Source organism: Alexandromys fortis, unplaced genomic scaffold (genome assembly GCF_014885135.2).
Source record: "Alexandromys fortis isolate MF-2015 unplaced genomic scaffold, M_Fortis_MF-2015_v1.1 scaffold_101, whole genome shotgun sequence".
Classification (NCBI taxonomy): domain Eukaryota; kingdom Metazoa; phylum Chordata; class Mammalia; order Rodentia; family Cricetidae; genus Alexandromys; species Alexandromys fortis.
The window spans coordinates 3,953,759-3,976,347 of NW_026067983.1; the positions used below are offsets into that span (position 1 = coordinate 3,953,759).

At 37.1% G+C, this 22,589-nt stretch overlaps 1 long non-coding RNA gene and 1 other non-coding gene across 2 annotated transcripts in view; one reads left to right on the top strand and one right to left on the bottom strand.

Moving 5' to 3' along the window:
* Nucleotides 1-22,589, bottom strand: part of LOC126511523 (uncharacterized) — a 172,043-nt gene that overhangs the window by 35,637 nt on the left and 113,817 nt on the right. The window lies entirely within an intron of this gene.
* Nucleotides 4,822-4,954, top strand: LOC126511543 (small nucleolar RNA SNORA15). Its single transcript, XR_007594718.1, has one exon. It is a non-coding gene; the product is annotated as a small nucleolar RNA SNORA15 (small nucleolar RNA).

Below are 22,589 nucleotides of genomic sequence, written 5' to 3' on the forward strand. Positions count from 1 at the left end.
CACTGGTCTGCCTGCCCTTCATCTAGCAAGCGCTGAGATAGGTTTGAATAATTGATCTCTGTTGATTTACAATAAAATGGCAACGCGTCTCAACACTGTAAAAGATTTATGTTTTTATTCAGTGTTTATGTTGATATCTTAAGTAGCAAGCACGTACTACAGCACATCCCTATGTAGTGACAAGACCAAATGCATTTTGGCAGAGCTTCAATATAAAAATTAGAAGGTGTTGATTTCATTACCACTCTGGCAATACATTTGAAAGAGTGTTAATGACTATTAATGGCCTAGTCCTCAGCTAGAAGAATGCCTGAAGTCAGGGGAAGAGGCATTTTATCTGCTCTTAAACATTAAAAACAGAGAGGCTCCTACAGTTACAGTGGTAAGTGCCTTTCCTGCTCTACAAATAATCACATCCCCTACTTATCTGAGCTTTTAAAAGTGTTTGAATTCAAGGAAAACCCAATTTCAACACTCTGGAGGCTTGTACCTCCTTTGTCTATAATAGTAAACACGTGAGGATCTTGTCAAAAAGTAGGTGAACAAAGTTGTTTCCAAAAGGAACTTCTACCTCTTCATCTTTGTATCAGAGAAGTTATTTTAGGTTTCATAAAAAAAAATAAAAAAGAAGAAGAAAGAAAAGACAAAATTTCCGTACTTCTTGACCTGGTCTATTTTTGGAAATACTGATGAGTCCCAATAGTGAATGACGGAGTATGGAGACAATGCATCCAGGTTGCAGCAGTCCAAATGTTTGGAACGCTTCCTTTTCCTTCTTTTTGCTCAGCCCCCTTTTTCTGTCCCTTAAGAGTCTTAAATCAACAAGTTATTAGATGAGGCATGCAAACTTCTGTTTCAGAGATCACAACTGCAGCGAGACAACAGAAAACAGATGCCAATTATTTGCCCCTGGCTGCTGGAAAACAAAACATTTTATGACATTTACTCTGCCTTAGCAGGGCTGTGCTAATGCCAAAGAAAAATAAACTGCTCAAATTACCAACAGCCGCTTTTGAAATGCGGGTTATTATCATTTGGAGTCTGGTCCTACGCTTGGCCATCCTATGACCTAACAGTTCCTGACAAACTGATTTCTCCACATAGTCTTCTGTAAGCCACAAACATTTCAGTAGAATATGAGGGAGATGTGTGTCACTGCTACACAGTTAAGAACATGCCATGTGGTGGTGCCTTCTGCAGAGCCGTCTCATTCCACTGGATCTTGATGCAGAGACAACGAGGCTTGAAAATGAATTCCTTGACACATATTTCTATATGATGTGGCAAAAGCCACAAATTAAATATCTTTTTTACATCAAAGTCAGCTGAATTATTCATTGTTAACGTCATGTCACAAGCAATGCTTAAGTACTTTCCCTCCAGTAGTGAGCAGAGGCTTAATGTAATCAGAATCATTCTCGATCTAGTCTCATAAGAATAAAAATACTCCATGAACATTTTTGGATTAAATATCTCATTTTTGAGAAACATTTCTGAGGAACTCTACAGAAAGTAGCAGTTATGACAAACAGAACTTTAAATTTTACCAGTCATAACACTGGGATACATTGAAAGTTTTGATTTGCAAACATTCTTTTGAAAACCCTGTATAACATGTCTCATTCTCTCTTGTCATAGTGATTTGAGTTATCGCTTAGGGTTCAAAGAAAAGCAATTAATGCATGTTCCTTGATAGTATGGATTTACACGTGCAGTGGTGTTATCCAATCTGTCACAAGTGTCTACATTGCCTCGAGAAGCACACCGAATGATTCAGAAGAGAGCTAAAGTGGAGATTACACATTTCACTGAGTACTGTAGACTCTGTAGGCTGAAAATATGACGATTAAAGTAAGTGAAAAGCATGTACTTCATATTTTAATGAGTATGTGACTCACAAGAGACCACAATAAAAGCAGACAGTGGCAAAGCCTGATTCTATCCTATCTATGTGAACATGCCAAACAGGTAATCAGTGGGTAGCACTTAGGCAAGTGATTGACTCATATACAGCCAGGACCTGAAGAATCATCTTCCAGGCCATTTCATCAATCACTCAATATTTATTTATAGCCAATAATCTGGACCCAGTGCAGTGTGAGGATTCTGAATATCAGCCATGGAAGACCTGCACCATATTTTGCTTAGGTTTGCTATTACTACAAAGAGCTTCTATAGGAAGTTTGTATGTGGAGGGACACTTAAAATCGCAAGGTGATGACTATGAGAACAACAGGTACGCAAAAAGAGAAAATGCAACTGTATCCCTATTTAATACTTAAACAAGAGAAGCCTCTATTTCCCAGCAGTATGTCTTCCTAACAAATATTAATTCGGAACACCTAAGTAACTGTCAATAGGAAAGAAAAAATATACAATCATGTTTGTTTTTATTCCCATCCTCTCTGGCAGTAGAATCCATAGGTTAGCAATATGTTGGTAGCCCTGATGCATATTCATGTGGCCTGCAAATAGCTAATATAATATCAAGGCTGACCACCCCCTCCCTGCTATCTTCAGTCAGAAGAAGCCTCGCTATCACGTCAACAGCACAGGGTATCATCCTGAGCTAACTGGGTCTGCAGGTCTCTGCTCCGCTCCATCACATGCCCCCAGCACCTGGCACAAACCCAGGGCTGCTTATGCAGTAGGTTGCAACTTAGCAGCTTTCCTGCCTCACTGAGAAGCAACTAGAAGGATGTCAGAACCAATTAGAGAGAAAAGAGAATTGTATATTCCTTTAGAGGAATCAGACTCGTTGAAGGAATTGGATTCTGGACCACATCCTTCTCCTTCGATCCAACTCCGGTCTTTAAGTATCTTCCACTGTTTCAGATGCCTTTCCCTCCTCTATCCATTTGTGCTCAGCCAGGTCTCATTACCCACGTGCAGAGGGTTTGGAGAGTCCTCTAGCCGCCTGTTTTCTGTTACAGCTTCAATCACAGGAACTCATTAGTTCTTGAGCACTGCATCAATTGTCTGCTTAACAGCTGTCTGCAGCTCTATTTGGTTGAAGTCCATTGTGCAAACTGTTTACCAAATACAATCACAATTTTCAAACCGTTCATTAAATTAGCACTTATAATGTCCCAAACAATTCAGCATCATTCCTGCTTATATTTTCCAGACTTTCTAACCACTTACCTATAACTTAAACCCTTCTTACATTGTTTTTTTCTTGTAGTCTTCCTTAGACACTGCAATCATATTTGGTTTCTCCAAGAATAGTTATTTTGAACGTTTATTCATAAACTACCTGTGTTGTTTCTCTTACTGCTACTTGCTTTTTATGTTGCTTTTATTATAAATAGGATTCTGGGTTCCAGAAGGTTTTGGAAGGGTAGTCATTGAAGTCAATGTGAATTTGACTTCAATTCAGTAATTATCATCTGTCCCTATGAATGAAAATACTTAACTGTTAGGATTCATGCCAGAGTTCACAAATAAACATACTTGACTAAGAACAGATATTGAAATAGGGGTTTTGTTTTCTCAGAAAATTTCTAACTTTGATAATTACTTCATATTAAGGTTTTTGGAAGGTAAAATAAATACATGCCATAGTACACAAAAGAGTGTTCTAAGAAACATAAATGCATGAAAACATTTTCTTCACATGATCTAATTGATCCATGCTCAACAAATGTTAACATGTGATGAAGAACTGATCTGTGATATTTATATCATGCTCTGTGCCTTTGAAACCTGTTATAACCACTCATTGTTCATGCATAAACTATAGGATGCTATTTAAATTATTAACTAGAACCATAAAATTTAAAAGTTGCCCTTCCAGAGAACCAGAAGTTCTGTTCCTAGATCCTGAATTTAACCAATTGGGTGGTTAAAACTACCTGGAATTTCAGCTCCAAGATGTCCAAAGTCCTCTTCTGGCTTCCTTATGGACTCACACACAGGTAGTATACACACACACCACACATACACACACACACACATACACACATATTCACAGATAATATTACAAATTTTAAAATATTAAAAAACTAAACAAACAAATCACTTTGCCATTGTAGAATATGAAAATAATATTTCAACAAAACTGTAAGCATAAATACTCTAACTTAAGAATGTTTAGAGACAAAATTTATTACCCCTACTACAAAATTTTAAGTATACAAATATTATATGGTTTCATTGAATGAGTGGATATGAATGACTAATATTCTATTTATTCCTATGAATCTCTCGTTAAAACTCTTTTTCTAATCATCACTGATAGATTCATACACTCCACCAAAAGTAATCACTACTTTTTAGTGAAAATATTCTAAAAGTATTCACTAACCAATCATATTAAAGTATGTTTGTACAGAAATACAAAAATTGTTCCTGGATTCTATTCTCCACGTCACTTTCCCAGGCCTATGTCATGCAGCTTGTCCCTGGCCCCACTAGTGGACCCTGACCCTAACCTCAATGGTCTTCTACCACTCGAGAGCATACTACACTACCAAAACCAGTGAAAGCTGCATCAGTGAAGAGGCACAAGTCACATGGGCTTGTTCAGACTTCAGGTGCTCAAGTGCAAGTCACACTAGTCATAACCAGTACAGTCCACACCATTCAGAGCAACAGAGACTCTGGGAAACTGGAGAGAGGGTTGTGCAGTTAAAAGCATTGGCTGTTCTTCCAGAGGATCCAGGCTTAATTTCCAGCACCCACATGGCAGCTCACTACTGTCTGTAATCCTGTTCCAGGACATCTGACATCCTCATACAGACATACATGCTAGCAAAATAGCAATGTACACAAAATACAAATAAATGACTTATAGAAACATGACTAAAAAAGGAAAAAAAAGCATGGCTGAATACTATGTTCTTTAGTCAGTAATTTACACAGCCAGACACCATGCAAAAGTAACATCTTCCTTTAAAATGATTGGTCTGCTGGTTTTTTTTATGGTATATCATTATTAAAAGTGAGTACAAGTAAGTGATTTCTAAAAATAAGAAAAAGAAGAGAAACTCCTGCTGAAACAAAGACCAAGCTGAACCAACTCCTAACCTAAATAGTGACTCCCAACTAGACCAGAGGCCATGCCAACTGCCAGAAATCCAGACAGCAAAGACTAGAAAACCAAAGAAAAAGCATGAAACAAAGAACCAAACAAACATCCCATAAATACAAACTCAGAAATCAGTACCTTGACCAAATCATCCAAATCCCAACTGCCTAAACACGAGTATAAGAACTCAATCAACAACAGACAGGGCAATTGGCACCACCAGAGCCTAGTTACCCTACAACAGCAAGACCTGAACATTCCAATGAAGCTGAAACACAAGAAAATGACCTTAAAATAACTCTATGAAAATGATCAAAGTCCTTAAACAGGGAATAAAAATCTTCCATAAAGAAATCTAGGAAAAGACAACAAAAAGTTATAGGGAATCAGTAAATCCTTTAAAGAATACCAAGAAGCAAGAAAGGGGGGGGGTTAAAAGGAGGAGGAGGAGATGGAGGAGGAGAAGGAAGAGGAGGAGAATATTCATGACATAAAAATGGAAATAGAACCAATAAAGAAAACAGAAACCAGAAATTCAGGAAATGGAAAAATAGAAAACCTAGTAGGTAAGGAAATAGGAGCTACAGACACAAGCATCATCAACAGAATACAAGAGATGGAAGAGAGAATCTCAGGTGTTGAAGATACAATAGAAGAAACAGATTCATGGGTCAAAGAAAATGTTAAGTTTAAAAAAGCCCCTAACACAAAGCATCCAGGAAATCTTGTATACTATGAAAAAGACCAAGGCTAAGAATAACTGGAATAGAAGGAGAAGAATCTCAGAACAAAAACCCAGAAAATATATTTAACAAAATCATAGAAGAAATTTTCTCTAACCTAATGAAGGGCATGCCCATAAAGGCCACAAGAACCTTTCAGAACACCAAATAGACTGGATCAGAAAAAAAAAAAGCATCCTCCAATCACACAACAATCAAAACATTAGACATACAGGACAAAGACAGAATATTAAAAGGTGCAAGGGGAAAAGATCAGGTATCATATAAAGGCAGACCTGTAAGAATTACATCTGAAGAGTTTCTCAGTGGAAACTCTGCAAACCAGAAGGGCCTGGACAGATGTCTTGCAGATTTTAAGAGACAACATATTCCAGGCCAGACTAATATACCCAGAAAAATTTTCTATCACCATAGATGTAGAAAGTAAAATTGTTCATGACAAAGTCAAATGTCAACAATATACATGCACAAATCCATCCCTACAAAAAGTCCTAGAAGGAAAACTCTGATCCAAAGAAGTTAACTAAACCTATGAAAACTGAGATAAAAGATTATCCCATATTGGTAAAATCCAAAGAAGGAAAATACACACACACACTACCACCACCAACGCCAACAATCAACAATCAGTGCTCATCAATATATCTCAATATCATTGGACTCAATTCATCAATAAAAAGATACAAGCTAACAGAATGGATACAAAAACAAGGTCAGTCATTCTGCTGCATACAAAAAATAAAACCCTCAACTTAAAGATAGACATTATAGCAGAATAAATGCTTGGAAAAAGGCTTTCCAATAAAATGAACCTAGAAAGAAAGATGGTTTAGCTATCCTAATAGCAAATAAAATAAACTTCAAAACAAAATTAATTGAAAGAGATGGAGATGGAAACTTCATACTCATTAAAGAAAAAACCAACTAAGATGACATCTTAATTTTGATCAGGATGTGACCTGCCCCACTGAGAAAAGGTACCGAGAAAAGATATGGCTAACATAGATAAGGATAATGGGTTAATATAAGTTACAAGAGCTAATAAGAAACCTGAGCTAATAGACCAATCAGTTTTATAACTAATGGAGATCTCTGTGTGATTTTCTTTGGGACTTGCCGGCTGTGGGGAACTGGGCAGGACAGAAATCCCAACAAGCAGGACCTCATGTTACATCAGATGATATAGAATTGACTTCATTATTCATGCAAGTTCAAGATATAATCAGGAATAGACTTTGTCCCATATACATAACACATATCTTGTCACATACAGGTCTGCCAGCTTCTCTAGGACAAGGTGATGCAGAAATTGATTGATTATTGATTGGAAATGTGCTGAAGGCCTCAGAATTTCATAAAATACATCATGTCAACAGCAAAGGTTTTGTAAAAAAAAAGACTGCAGAAATTTTTAATAAATAAATAAAATTAAATTTAAAAAGACTGCTATTACATGGCAAAAAGCTGAGATTATAAGGAAATGTTCTACTTGTTCTTTATATAACCAAACATTACTACCTACAGGCAGTAACCCAAAGGGTACTCAAAGGAATGAAATCTGGCAGATTGATGTGTTCCACTTTGTAGAATTTGGAAAGTTAAAATAGGTACACCACACCATTGACACCTATTCAGGTTTTCAATGGGCAACTGCCTTGAGCTCAGAAAAGGCTGATTTGGTAATCACACATTTATTAGAAGTTATGGCCATCATGGGTCTAGCATATGTCTCTAAATACCATCAAAATTATAAAGATTTGTTTGGAAAAGGAGAAACTTCTTGAAAAAGAGAATTAACAACTCATTTACAGAGGTGACATTCCTTCAGGTTGTAAGGAAATCTCATAAGGGATGGGGCAGGGTTCTGTTCCTGTCTTTGCAGGAAAATGCCTATCTTTGAAAAGTCAAGAGACCTTGAACATCTAGATGCTTAAAAAAGAAACTAACTATCCAGAAAGAATCAACAAGCAAAGATAAATCTAACTTATGATATCAATATATTCTGCAGGATAAGAGCTTATTGACATATATATAATTGTAGTCACCATTTATTAAAAATCAAAGCTGGTTTTGAAGTTGGACCGTGGCTATCTTTTTCTAAATCCAAGCATGTTGCTAAAAGAAAAATTCAGAGTTTCTGTCTCATATGAGGAACCGCCTTGTATGAGACAGAAGAAACATAAAAGTTGGGGGCTTCTATTATCAAAACTCTGCTTTCAAAAAATTTTACTTCTTCCCATATTTATTACTGTTATCATGGTATGTTTTGTACCATAGACAAAACATATATATGTGTGTGTATACATATATATGTCTATATGAATAATGTTTAAGTTTTCTACAGTGAACAATAAATTTTCTTGCAGTAATCTTTGAAGTTTCCAGGAAGAAGATGGGGCCCCTCAACAATGACTCCACCTTGGCGATATGATGTCATTATGCTGATAGCACCACTTTTAAGATCAGTTTTCAGTTACAAACTGTTCAAGATGATTCCAGCTTGGCTAGTTGAGATGGGGCACCTTCTTACACCGTTCTGGCCAGAACTATAAGTCAGAAAGTACATTTTTTAAACTGCATAGTTTTTGGTAACTTGTTAAATACCTATAAGAAATTAATATAGGCTATAATTTAAAATAAACATATTTAGAAATATTGGCTGTTGAAAAGGCAGAAGAATTATACATTTCTAGTGTGATTGTAAAATGGTTCATATACTTTGGAAAATCAAATTGGAAAGTCTTGGGTATCACTGGTTTGTTTAGCAGTTATATAAAAAAAAAAACTATTAACATTGTCTTAAATGGCTACCAAAGATAAGTGAAGTTTATATGCCCATGTAAAAATTTGAATGTGAATGATTATATTATTTGTCTTAGTAAATGAAGAAATTAGAAAACTTATTCACACAAAAAATAACAAGCTACTAATAAGAGTGCCAATGTTTTCTCGTGTGGATTAATTTACACTTCTCTAATGTTAAAACAATTTCTGTGTGCTTACTTAGTATATATATTTGATGAATCTGAGTTCTGAGAAACTTTAAGATACATATTCCAGGCGTGTGCTTCTGTGACCTGCTTCCCCAATGCGCACATAAAGCGTCACACAGTAGTAGATGTTTGTGATCCCAGAGCTGGTAGATAGATCTCTGGAGCTCAATGTCAGCCAGTCTAGCAGCACTGATGAGCTTCTGTGAGAGATCTTGTATCTGACAACTAAGAAGAAGAAAATAGAGGAAGACACAAAACCCTTACTTCTGTAACACAGAGACACACACACACATCTGTGCATGAATGTGCATACACACAAATACATATAGACATCACAAGCACAGAGACACACATATCCATAAAACTTTCTACCTACAGCTACGTATTTATGAAAGTGAAGGCAAAAAATGAACTGATTGTCTTTGGGATGCTTGGGTATGTCGATGTGGAAAGAGTGCCACACTTGTGTATTGTATATTGTGAGAGAGTCATGTTGGTATATGGCAGTGTGGTCAAAGTGCCATGCTTGTATACAGTGGTATGGATAAGATGTCATGTTTATGTATGATATGAGTAAAATGGCATGCTTGTGTATGATAGTATATTAAGTGCCACACTTGTCTTAAACATGCATCAACATTTTCATCAATTATAATTTGCCGACATCAATATAACTTTGTGTACAGAAGGAGACAAAGATGAAAAGAGCAGATGATAAATAAAGTGCTTCACATCATGCGGTCCCAAGTGTAGCCTTCCCGAGCTCACGGGTTAAGAGAGAAGAAAGGACACAAGCCCTCCCCTGTCTGTTTGCAGCCACTCTACAGGATGCCCCACTCAGACAGTTACACCTGGCACCTCCCTTATTATATTCACTGCTTCTTTATGTCTGCTATGTGGTCTTTTTCTCAGACCTCCTCATGACTCCTAGCTTAGACAATTTCTTTATTAATTATCCCAAATTGAGCTCAGCCAGAGGTGCTGTCCTGAATAATTCAGGTGACTTTACAATAACTTGGGAGCTAAAAGGTCAGAATAAAATCAAGTGTATGTTTTAGATGTTTTTTTTTTCCGAAATTGCTAATGCTCAAGACATTCAGTTTATCTCACTTAGTATTTTCAACAAACTGAAGTGCAACCTACTGAAAATGTGTTACTCAATATTTTAAGTTATAAATCTCACTTCTTGATAAAGTACTCAGCTCCTCCTAGTGGTTGCTAAGGTTTCATTAATGGTGTCAATATTTTCATGATTAAATAATGGATTATTATTGCTGATTTTAAGTATGTGTTGAAAATACATAAACACAAAGTATGTTATGTCTACAGTGTTGAAATAACATTATGGCAATGTTAATTATTATATCTAAAATAAAACCACTTGATGTTAATTGCCATTTCATTATTCCAATATTGTTAAATATATTTTAAAAACCACATGAAGATTTTTAACCAATGAGGTATTCATAGATATCTCATCCACTCTGTTACATCTTAAACTCCCCATCAATGAAATTTAAAGGCATAACAGAAAGAGAAATTGAGAAAACAGTACTAATGAGCTCTTTCCCAAAAGCTAAGACTAAATTCTACTGAAGGAATTAGTGCCTAGGAAACACTGATACATTTGGTGAAGAGACTGCCTCAGACCAGGGAAGAACCTGCAAGGCCATTTTCCCAAGGAACACATGGTACAATGGAAGTGTAGGCAAATATTTAAAAAGTATTAATATTCATAACATTTTAGAATTCTTTAAAAGTGACTATATAATTGGCTTTCCCCTTGATCATGCTGTATGTGGAAACTGATTAAAGTTAAGTATATGTACCATAAATCCTGCCAGATCTACAGCCAGCAGAACCACGAGGTGTCTAGGCTGGCATGGCAATGCTTCTAGCAAGAAACATCTGGATTACACAGCCATGCCCTCAAGTTTTTTAAACTGCCAATTAGAAATACTAGGTCTCAGTATTGACCTGTATTTGAAGGATATTTCTGTTAGGTACAAGAAAGCCTCCCCGATTCCATACATTGTTGGTTCTATGTTTGGGTCCTATGCATGCAAACAAATCCACTAGCTGAAGATACCACTGGTGCTCTCCCTCTTACATCAGCAGGATGACCGTAAATGGCCTTTTAAGCATGGCATTGTTACAGGGAGAGGGCCTGCTTTTTGCCCCGGCCGCCCGGTTAGCTTAGCCCTGAAATAACCACACAGAAATTGTATTAGTTAAAACACTGCTTGGCCCATTTGCTCTAGTCTCTTATTGGCTAACTCTCGCATCTTGATTTAACCCATTTCTATTAATCTGTATATCACCACGTGGCAGTGGCTTACCGGGAAGATTCTAACCAGCATCCATCTCAGACAGAAGATCCACGGCTTCTCTCTCACTCTGCTTTCTTCCTCCCAGCATTCAGTTCTGTTTTCCCCACCCACCTAAGTTCTTCCCTATGAAAATGTCAAGGCAATTTCTTTATTCATTAACCAACGAAGGCAACACACAAACAGAAGGAACTCCTACACCATGGCATCATGAGTGACTTAATAAATTTCATCCTTAAAAAATTTCTTTCAGTGGGAGAATTTTCCCTGACCCCCACCAACTACAACACTAGGAAGAGCAGGCCCTATACCTTGCCAGGACAGCACCATAGAGTCAGCCCTGTTAGCACAGGTGTGGGTGAGCCAGCCCTGTGAAGTTGTGAGCATGGGAGAAGATTCCCCATTTCATATCCGGCAGACCAACCCTACAGTTGCCCAGACCCAAGGATATGACTTGGCCTGGCCCCATCATCCAAACTACCTATGTTCTGCTGGAGCACATAAAGGGCCTGAATTACAGACCCAAAGCTGTAGGGTCGCTACGACAACAGGATATCAAGAGGAGCCATAGGGAGGGCCCAGTATCAATAGGGTAGTAGAAACCAGAGGCCTTGAACCAGACCAATAACTCTTTGCAATGAACATTAGCAAGTAAAGATAAATGGACAAAGGAGTTTGCAGCATGACTCACTCCGTCACACTGAAGCATCCATGATAAGATTTTTAAAAAGTATTTTACTTTTTTTAATTTTTAATTTTACTTTGTTTTTCTTTTTTCTCTTAAATTTTGTTTTATTTGGGGGTGTGCAGGGGTAGATGGCAGATGCAAATTGGATGAAGAAATAAATGGGCTCAAGATACATGATGTAAAAGACACATAGAGTAAATATAATAAATAAATAAATGTATTTCAAAGTCATTAAGGCAGGCAAATAAGCACTCACATGCTACTCTACCAGATTGTATTTTTCGAAAATGAATTTATATACATTTTATTTAAGTAATTCTTACACAATTTTTCTTGTATAATAAGCTACATATCAAATGTACTTTTAGAGAAATATTTTAATACTGTTTAATATTTCCTAAAGTATCCCTGCCAGAGAGAAATGCTGACGTCTTTATTATCTAACAGCAAATGTAGAAAATGCAGTCCCCATAGAACAAGTACAGTAGGGTTACTAGAACTCAAATATTTTGAGGCTTACTCTGAATCATCTTCTGTAATTCTTTTCGGTTTTTATTAAGAAATCAAGGCTTGGCCACATAATGCTCACTTGTACTATTCATAGATTCATTACCCAGGAGCACAGAAGGATACCTATTTACACATATTATAAAAATGAAAGAATATTCTGCCTTTAATGCATGCATCAGATGCCTCATACATCCCAGGGTTCTTTTCATCTTTCTTGTTCTAGGATTTTCCATAGACCTGCTGCACAGTAACACTGAGGTCATAGGACCAAAGAGCGAAAAACAGGCAACAAGTTGTTCCTAGAGAATGTCTTTCTCCACTTGCATTTTACTCCTTTTTACATTTTTTTTCAAGTCAGGACTTCTCTTGTAGTCCTGGCTGTCTTGGAATTCTCTCTGTAGACTAGGCTGGCCTTGAACTTGGAGACTCACCTGTCTCTGCCTCTGAGTAATGGGATCAAAGGCTTTCACCAACACTGCCCAGCCCTTTTTACATCTTAACCTTTTACTTTTTACAAATTTACCTCTCCCAGAATCTCAACAACTCTGGAAATTTTATTCTACCTTAAACACTAATTTGAGACACTAGTCAGTGTGCACAAAAGTAAATCACAGTTCATGCTTAAGATCTAAGCAGACTATTTTTCAAGATTATGTTCTCAAAGACTAGTGTATCTTTTGTAGAGACAGAGAAAAAACAAGATTATATGATTCTGGATCAGGTAAAAAGATATTTTTGGAGTAAAAAATAGCATTTATTTATTTAAAAACAATCTTTAGTGGCTGCATTGTAAGAGTTTATGGCATGATTTCAGAAGATATTAGTGCTATCATTGGCTAGATTTCTAGAGCAGATGGCAGTCTCCAGTATGGTGCTACTAAAAAGTTCAAAAGTGTTGTTTTCTGAATCCCTTGTTCTTAACTTTATCCTCTTCACATACAGCCCACAGAAACCTTTTCTTATCCAAATAAATCTACTTAAAACCCTGGTCTGTCTATTCCCACATCTACAGTATGAGGATGTATGTGCTTATGTATCTAACTAAGAGCATTGACTCGCATTGCTCACAAAAGCGTCTTGTCCACTTTTCATTAAAGATTACTTCATTGTAGCCCGGCGGTGGTGGTGCACGCCTAATCCCAGCACTCAGGAGGCAGAGGCAAGCAGATCTCTGTGAGTTCTAGGCCCACCTGGTCAACAAGAGCTAGTTCCAGGACAGGCACCAAAGCTACAAATTACTTCATTGTAAATAATGTTTACAAATTGTACCAGGTATGATGAATTCAGTATACTGTTCCTTCTCACTTTCCATGATATAAATTGTACATTTCCACATGTGTTCTTCTTGTGTTCTTATCCATTTAAAGTCAATATCTAACAGCCAGGATATGTATATATGAAGAGAAAGAGACAGAGACAGAGACAGAGACAGAGACAGAGACAGAAAAGAAGAGAGAGATGAGATTTTGTTGAAAATGGCAAGAGGGTTTTAGGTTTAAATTGTATCTTTTCCAAGTAATAATTAATTAGTTCCATTATATCATCCTGTGCTATGCTAGTCACAAGAGACTCCAGAGATTGGTCATTTTTCCCTCAGGTACTGGCTCAGAAAAGGATTGAAATGATTGGTCCCTGTGTAGATGGGAGAATGTAATTTAACAAAGCAAAAGAAATACATGACTTTTTCCACACAGGAACATTCACTCACCAGTGAGATACTGTTCAGAGCTCTATTCCATTAATATCCTGGAATATGTGTAAACAGATTCTTTTGTCCAACTCCATGTCATGTATAGTATGGTGTCTGTTTTTATTTCATTTTTTTCTAATTTTATCAATTTAATTTTTAAGATTTTTAAGTTTTATTGAAAAAGTACAATATATTCTGTTTGCCAAAATTTACTGTCACCTGAGTAGGAAACCTCAGTGTAATTGTTTTGATTGTCTTAAGTGATGTGGGAAAATTTACCCAAAGCGCAGGCTCACCTTCCAGGACCAGCCCACGAAAAAGGATAGGGTGGAGGGAGTCTTGCTCTCCGTTTCTGTGCTTGGACATTCATCTTGCTACTGACCTGATTTACGTTGTTGTATGAGAATAATCATTTCCAGGCTAAGTGTAGACTGTGCCTGTAGCTCCCAAAACACCCTGGACATCTTCAGTGCTAGACGGGGATGGCTGGGCACCGAGTCACATGGACAGAGCAACTAGCCACCACCTCTCCGTCTCTTGGGTGTCAGCTGGATACTACTACTAACCACATTGTATAACCTGACTTAATAAATCATATTCATCCAGCAATTCTGTTACTCTAGGAAACCCAAAGTAGCAAAAGTGCCCAACAACACTTGGTGGCTTCAAAGCAGAGACCATAGTGACATGAGTGACCACAGACATGGCAGACTTTTCTGCCTGAGACCACTGACTCGACTGTGTGTACACGGGCCTTTGAGACTTTGCATTTTGAAGAGACGAAGATAAATCTCTTTCATTGTTTTAATTCTCCCAATTATGATAAGACTGCAGTGGTTACATTTTAAAAATGCTGGTCAAAATTTCTAATGAAATAAAAATGTTTACCTCCTTTCTTTTCCTTTTGACCTTGCCAAGCCAATTTCCTTCCGCAATATCCCTTTTCTACACACATTCTGCAAACTATAGTTTTTAAATCAGCAAATTCAATCTGCTTATCTGCTTATCTGATCAATTTGTTTCAAACTTACAGAGTAAAGTGGAGAAATATATTACTTTACTCACTAATTTAAAGAGACTCAAAGTGACTTAACTTTGTTTCAATTTTGATACCATTCAATCATAATTAATTTTGATGATCTTTAGCTAAATTGGAAGCAACGGGCATCTCTGTGGGAAAGGAAGAGGGTAAGAGTTCGAACAAAGCTCCCTGTTGGTTCCTCCAGCCTAATTTAAGGCACATTTGCTGTGTAGCTGTGGGCTTGAGTAAGATGGCAGGTGACACTCGGGATAGAATAGAAGGATCAGTTGTATCCCTGCCCAGACACAGTAAGTTTACCTGAGCATGGTGTTTCTCATTAGGTGATCAATAATATGTTTTATTGGTTCCAGAACACTGCACAAAGCCCGCTAGAAGTCATCTCTCCACTGTTTTGAGTGTGAACACAACAATTAACCACAGGGGAAAAAAGTAAATTAGTTTTTCTGAAATCTGGAGGTTTTCTAGTTGTTAAAGCCCAATTACAAATTAGCAAGCTGTGAATAATCAGATTACAAAATAATCAGGCTCCAAGCAGCAAGTGCTTCCCTTGTAAAAAAATTCTGTAAAGATTTACAAAGTTTAAATTCTGTGGAAATGGGTGGCAAATGAGAGTGTCATCAACACAATCACCTTGAATCTGTAATGCATGAAATTTTAGTATATGTATTTACCTACACACACACACACACACACACACACACTCGTTAATCGAGAGCTGGCTGGCCTATCGCTGGGCAGGAAAGCTAGACAAGGAGGACGCTGGGGAGAAGAAGAGCCGAGTCTGGGGAGTCACGAGGAGACACAGAAAGAAGCATGATGAACTTGCGGAAAACAGGTACCGCCACATGGCAGAGTATAAATAAGAAATCTGGGTTAATTTAAAATGTAAGACCTAGTTAGTAACAAGCCTGAGCTATCAGCTAAACTTTTATAATCAGTAAAAAAGTCTCCGTGTGGTTATGAGGGAGTGAAGGAGCAGAACAGACTCCATTTTGAGAAAGAACTCCACTTTAGAAAGAACCTAACTGGGGAGTGAACGCAGCCCAGCAAAACCATACACATTCACAAGAAACTGAGCCTTCCCTGGCAACGCGACCCACCAAGATATCCAAACAACATCTGCTTGGGCCAAATATCCTTTAAGGTATCTGATTAACCACTGTTTTGAAATTCCCCTATACCCTAATATTTTTACTCAACCCCTAAACGCCAAGGCTTGTACCACCCTGCTTGCAGTTTTCCCCTTTAAAAACCCATTACCCCGAGTGCTCAGGGCCTTTCTCCCAAACCCACTGCAGCAGTGTGTTGGATTATGGTCCGAGTTAGCTAACTTGTAATCAATAAACCTCAGTGTGCTTGCATCAGATACCAGTTCTGTGGTGGTCTTGTTTGGGGGTCCCGTGATGTGGGCACAACAGGAGAGGCTGCTGGGGCACAGAGAAACTCTGCCTACAGTGATCTCAGATTACAAAATTGGAACAAAACCCATTGCTAACACTAACAAATATTAGAGTTTTATTGACCAAGTTAAATATAATTTTTGAGGTTAATTGAAAAATCAAATTTCATAATTATAGAGAATATGAAGTAGTAAAAGTCAAACAGATTCAGCATGATTAAAACTGAACTTTAAAAAATAAACACAAAAACTCCAAAGAAAGTAAGAATTTTAATTTTGATGTAGAAAGAAGAAAATTTAGTAATAAAAGTATCAAAACAAAAATGTATAATTATAATGACAGAATTAGCAAATTACAAACTGGAAACAGCTTCTGATATTTGTGTATCATAGTGGCACATAAATAATTTGGGGAGGTTATAACTACATTCAAAATATAAATGAAATGAATAAATAAAATAAAGTTATAGCAAATTTCAGCATGCCTTTCACAGCACAAAAGTGAAAAGTAAAGAGTTCAAATAGAACGTAAAAACTAAACAAACAAGTAAGAAAATTGATGATTAAGTCTTTATACCTTTTGTTTAATAGGAAATGAGAGGCTCTGGACTAATTTCAGGTTGATATGGATGAGGTTTGATATATTTTACCAGCTCAAACATAAAACAAAAAGTCATCTTTGGCTGACTAGTGGACAATGCACAGTTTGCACCTCTATTAATATGGATATGTATGTTACCTTTAAAAGTTTATTTACTTTCAGAGCAAGGGGATCAGACACCAATAAAAATGGATGGCCCAGGTGATCCAACATCCAGAACAACATCTAAGCTGCTAGCTGAGGTGATCCAGCCTCACAGAATACTCCAGTCAAGATCTAAAACTTATTCTGATTTTCTCAAGTTTTCCCCAATAATACCAGCACCCACAGACATCACAATGCCTAAATTCCCAAAAGATGTGGTATGGATTGGTTTTTGTTAATTTGTAGATTATAAATGCTTGTCATTGTTTAAGGTTGTTGATTACAAACTGTTATTGGTCATAGTCGAAAAAAGTTAAACAAAAGAGTTAAACTCAAAAATCTTTTTCTAAAGGAAGAAAGGGGGAAATGATATAGGAATGATAAGGTAAAAAGAGTAGATTATTGAATCTACTTTAATCCAAAAAACAACTATTAATCTATAAATATTTTACATTGGTATGGATTTTGGTTTATTGGAACAAATTTCAAATTGATTGTGTTATACTGCATGTATGATTCTACAGTTGTTTAGGGTATTGTACTTATGCAATTCATTTTAAAAAATGTAATGCATAATTAAGAAATACAGGTTAATAGTCATTTATAATAGTCAAATCTAGTCATACTAGGTATGTTTTCATGATCAAATACAAATATATTTAGATAGAAAGATGATCTTCAAACACTTCAAAGACCTAAAGAATATGGCATTTAATGTTTAATAACCTAAGGCTTTTCATGACAGTGAGATATGTCTGCTGCTGACAGCACCAATCTGCTTCAGAAATGGGTGATGGGCATTGAAGAACCTTCAGATGGACTTTGCTTTCCCAAAGCTAGCCATTTGAAAAAGAAACTGCCCTTGCCTCAATTGCTGACTGCATGCTGTAAAAACTGCACCAGCAGGATACAAAGAACAGAGAGTGCTGAACTTTGTCAAGACAAAGTAGGAGAGCCCTTCAGAATTCCTGCTTCTCAGAAATTCCTGTCAGATATCCTAGGTCTATAAACCAAAGATGGATGCCCCAATGTTACGGAAGAACTTTGGGTGACTGTCCAAGCAACAAGATGTACCCGTCATTAGGTAATATTACATACTTCTGGGGCTTTGATGGAGTTTAAAACTAAATAATTATGCTTAAAGTTTTCCTTCGTTATGATAAAAGGTAAATTAGGTATAAAACTTTAGACTCACAGAGATTATATAGATAATATTTTCTCTAAATTTGCCATACACAAATGGATTGGATATTGTTACTGCAATTCTTACTTGAAAACTGTTTTTGTTGTATATAATTTTACTATAGTAAAGTTAAAGTCTTCCCTTTTTATTTAGACAAAAAGAGGGAATGTTATGGAATAATCCTTCTGTACACTGTGAAGATATGTTGCTCTCTTTGTTAATAAAAAGCTGATTGGCTGATAGCTAGGCAGGATTTTGAGGGCAGAGAGAATCTTGGGAAGAAGAAGTATAGAGCCAGAAGAGATGCCATGAGATGCGGAGTGAGCAGAATGGAAAATATGTACATAAAGTTAATGAGCCTCAGGGCAACACATAGATTAACAGAAATTGGTTAATTTAAGTTATAAGAACTAACTAAAAACAGGTCTAAGCTGTTGGCTGAGATTTCATAATTAATAAGGAGTTTCCATGTGGTTATTTGGTAGTGGCTGCCAAGACACAGAGAAACTCTACATACAAATAAAGCAAAGTTGTTGACTTGTGTGAGGGTGTTACTTCACATTTGTTTTGTGAGATAAAGGCTACAAATTAGTTTAGGGGATCTTTGTAATGATCTCTATATCTGAGACTTTGAAATACCTTTTAATAGTAAATTTTCATAAAATTCTTAAGCATATATTAACAGAAAGAATTCTTTTGCATCAAATATTCACTTTTAAGCAAGAAATGTTTCTTTCACATAGAACACCTAATAAGGGGATAAAAAAAATTACTCAAAGGTTTGAGAGTATTTGCTGCTCTTACAGAGAATCAGAATTCTGTTCCCAGAAACCATTTGGGGGATATCACAACAAAATGTATCTGGCCTCTACAAGTAGCCACACATTACACACACACAAAATAAATAAATAAATAAATAAATAAATAAATAAATAAAGCTTTAAACACAACTATTAAGTATAGATTTTACTCTGTAAACCTCAAATAGAAGCCCTACTTTAACACTATGAAGACGCTCTGCTAACAGAGAGGATGCTAAACTCCAGTCTGCTTCCTGCAGAGTTTTTTTTTTTTAACAGAAGCTTATTACAGAAAGCATCGAGATCTAGGGTTCAGCACTCAGACTACTGATGCACTGAGTTCCCCCAGCTGTGATCTTAAACAAAAGGTATCATAACAGCTCATAAAGGCAAAAAGACTAACAACTTCCACATTCTGTTTTCTGTGATGGAATCTTTCCTGAACAACCCCAGGCTACTGTTCTTGTTTGTTTCTGCCAAACAAGATTATTTTAGGTTGTGAGTGAAGGAAGCTTCACTTAATGAACATCGTGTGGAGAATACTGTTGTGAGGTGTCTAATTCTGATGGATTGCAAATGTCTCCATGAGACACCAGAGGCTACAGACTCACACACAGCCCCACACATGCACGTCTAAGCTTTGTGATGAGTGTGGGTGAAAGACACCTATTGTGTTAACCACTCTTGATGAAGCTAATTCCACACTGCTCATTGTACAGTTTGTGCAATATTCAGGCAATTGTTTAAACACTCATAAGCTTGAGAATCAAATGGCTGGATTTGATCCAGACACCATTTTAAAGAGCTGAGAGAACTCAGGAAAAAGTAATTGGAAGAAAGGAATACACAGACAATGATGTCTCTGGGATGATGTGGATTAAACAAGATATTATACATTCAACTTTGTGAAACTCTATACAAGCTTCTGTCATTCTTAAAAATACTTGGGATAGCTCAGTGGGTAAGGGTGCTTGCTACTAAAGCTGACAGTCTAAAGCTGTCCTTTGAGCATCATTGCATGTGTGATACCCTTCACCATGTAAAACTTGTAGATATAAAGTCTTAAGTCATACGGCATACCAAGATCTCAAAATTAAAACTGTAGAGAGAAGAGCCTGCTCTTTTTGTCAAGGCTCCCCATCTAAATGTGACTTAGACAAAGTGTCTTCAGCAAAGAAAATCAATTTCTTCGCACTTCTAGAGGCTCAAATATCTGAACATGGCAGCAATAGTGATATGAATTATCTCCTCTTGATATGCACATAACTACCCACTTGCTGTTTTCTCAGACTGTCTTCTTTCTCTATGCATGCACACTATTCTCCTCTTGTCGTAAGGGGAACCAGTCACACTCAGTTGGGACCCACTCATGCATCTCTGTTTTCACTCTCCTTCCAAAATAGCCAGTTTCCAAATAGAGGCATATTCTGATATGCTGGGACTTATCATTGAATCATACAAATCTAGTGAATCTGACACAATTCAAGCCATAACCAACAATGTTAAAGATACCAAGGCTAGAAGGAATAGTTAAACTGCTATGGTCTTATTGCTAGGCCATTCACAAACTCTGGAAGAATCATATTTCCATACTAATTTTTCATGCAACTATCTAAGACAGTATCTACAACAGAATATGTAGTCATTGGTGGTTTTGGATTCCAGGTGAGCTCAGAATTTATTTGGCAAGTATCAATGTCTAAATATAACTGTGAAAAATAATTGATCTCTGCCTGTGTATTATTATATCAACATATCATTTATGTTATATCTAACTTACTAATAACATTGTAATTTGCCAGTATTTAAAACATGTGATACAGGGAATGGAGAAAGCCCTGAGTTTATAAATTCTGACTAAATGTGTGTTGGCATTAGCAGGCCATTAAAAACCCTAGACCCTTAAGCCCATGATGGAAGGGCAAAGGCTTCCCCCCTGTTTTGAGATTCAGAGACTTGGAAAAGCCTTCCACTGCTACGAGTAAGTAGAAAATGTCCACCCTAACTTTTCCCACTTGAAGACTGTTCCCATACAGAAGCCACTCTTACTGAGATTAGCTCAACCTGCCTCCTTGACCCAGCTGTACACCATAAACCATGTCTTCTTGTTCATCTGTAGGTTACAGCTCACCTCATGGTCCCAGAAGGATGCAGTAACCCCACTTCTCTGTTCCCCGCTATAGAATAAGCACACTGATGTTCCAGAATGCTGAGGTTTCTACCTCAGAATCCTCAGACCACCTGACCCTAGCTTTTCTGTCTGCCAGTCTGAATCAGCCATTTTCTTCACTCCCCCGCCATACCACTTAAGCCCACGTATCCCCTGGAACCAGGCTGAATACGCCAGCATGAGATGTATAAAATGCAATTATAGATTCTTATTTAATATATAGCATCATCAACTATATTAAACTATACTATATTACATAAAATATAATGTATTCATATATTTATAGACTTAGAAACTGACAATCAATTTTGTATTAATGAATATTGCCTTGGTAAGTTATCATGTACTGTTTGAACCGTTGGGAAGGTGGCTCAGGGGGATTGTCCTGTCTATTAGAAGCAGGAATGTCTGTGTCAAGTGTCCTGAGATCCCGTGTCTAGGGACAGGCTGCTTCTGCTGACTATGGGACAGGACAGGTAGAGAAGAGCCTGAAGAGTAAAACAGTGTATCCTTGAGAACAGCCTGGAGACAAAGCATTTCCTCCAGATGCTGTTGCTGTTTACCCCTAGATGTAAGAGTTCCTCTGATGGGAAATAGAAGTCACAAGTTCAGCCATGGGAAACTCACTCATGAAGAGGAAGCTCAGTTGGGACTCCAGCTGACAGCCTGCACTTCCTCCGCCAGTTTCTACTGAATCTTGTAAGTGCCACATATGACACTGTTCTCTCTATCTGTTGCTGGTGCTCTTTCACTTGGAAGCCTCACCCAAGCGGACGCTCTCTGGGGATATGGAGCTCCAGCTGGCTTCCTTAAAAGTTCTTCCTTGGTCCAGAATGGATGTCTAAGTCCCCAATTTAATGACGTTAGCATCCTATTGCTGTCTGCTCATCCTTTCTGGAGCCTCACCTGAAAAATGAATACACTGCTCCACCTGAGGTCCTTTGATAGGAAACTCCAGCTGGATGCATTAAAGGGGCTTCTGGGGTCAATTTCTGATGAATGTTTTGAGTGTCCAGTTTATGTTTTGCTGTTATCTAACATCTATCTATGCATCTATCTATCTATCTATCACTTTTTATCTTTTACTTTGTTTTATTGAAGTCTAATAAACTCACTCATTAAAAAAAATCATGATTATGTAGCTAATTCCTTAGGCTATACAGAGCAGACAGGTATTTCTTTTTTATTTAGCAAAATCAAACCTACAAAATATTCTTTCTATTTATTTTTTTGAAAAATTACCGCCTCCTCCCCGTTTCCCATTTCCCTC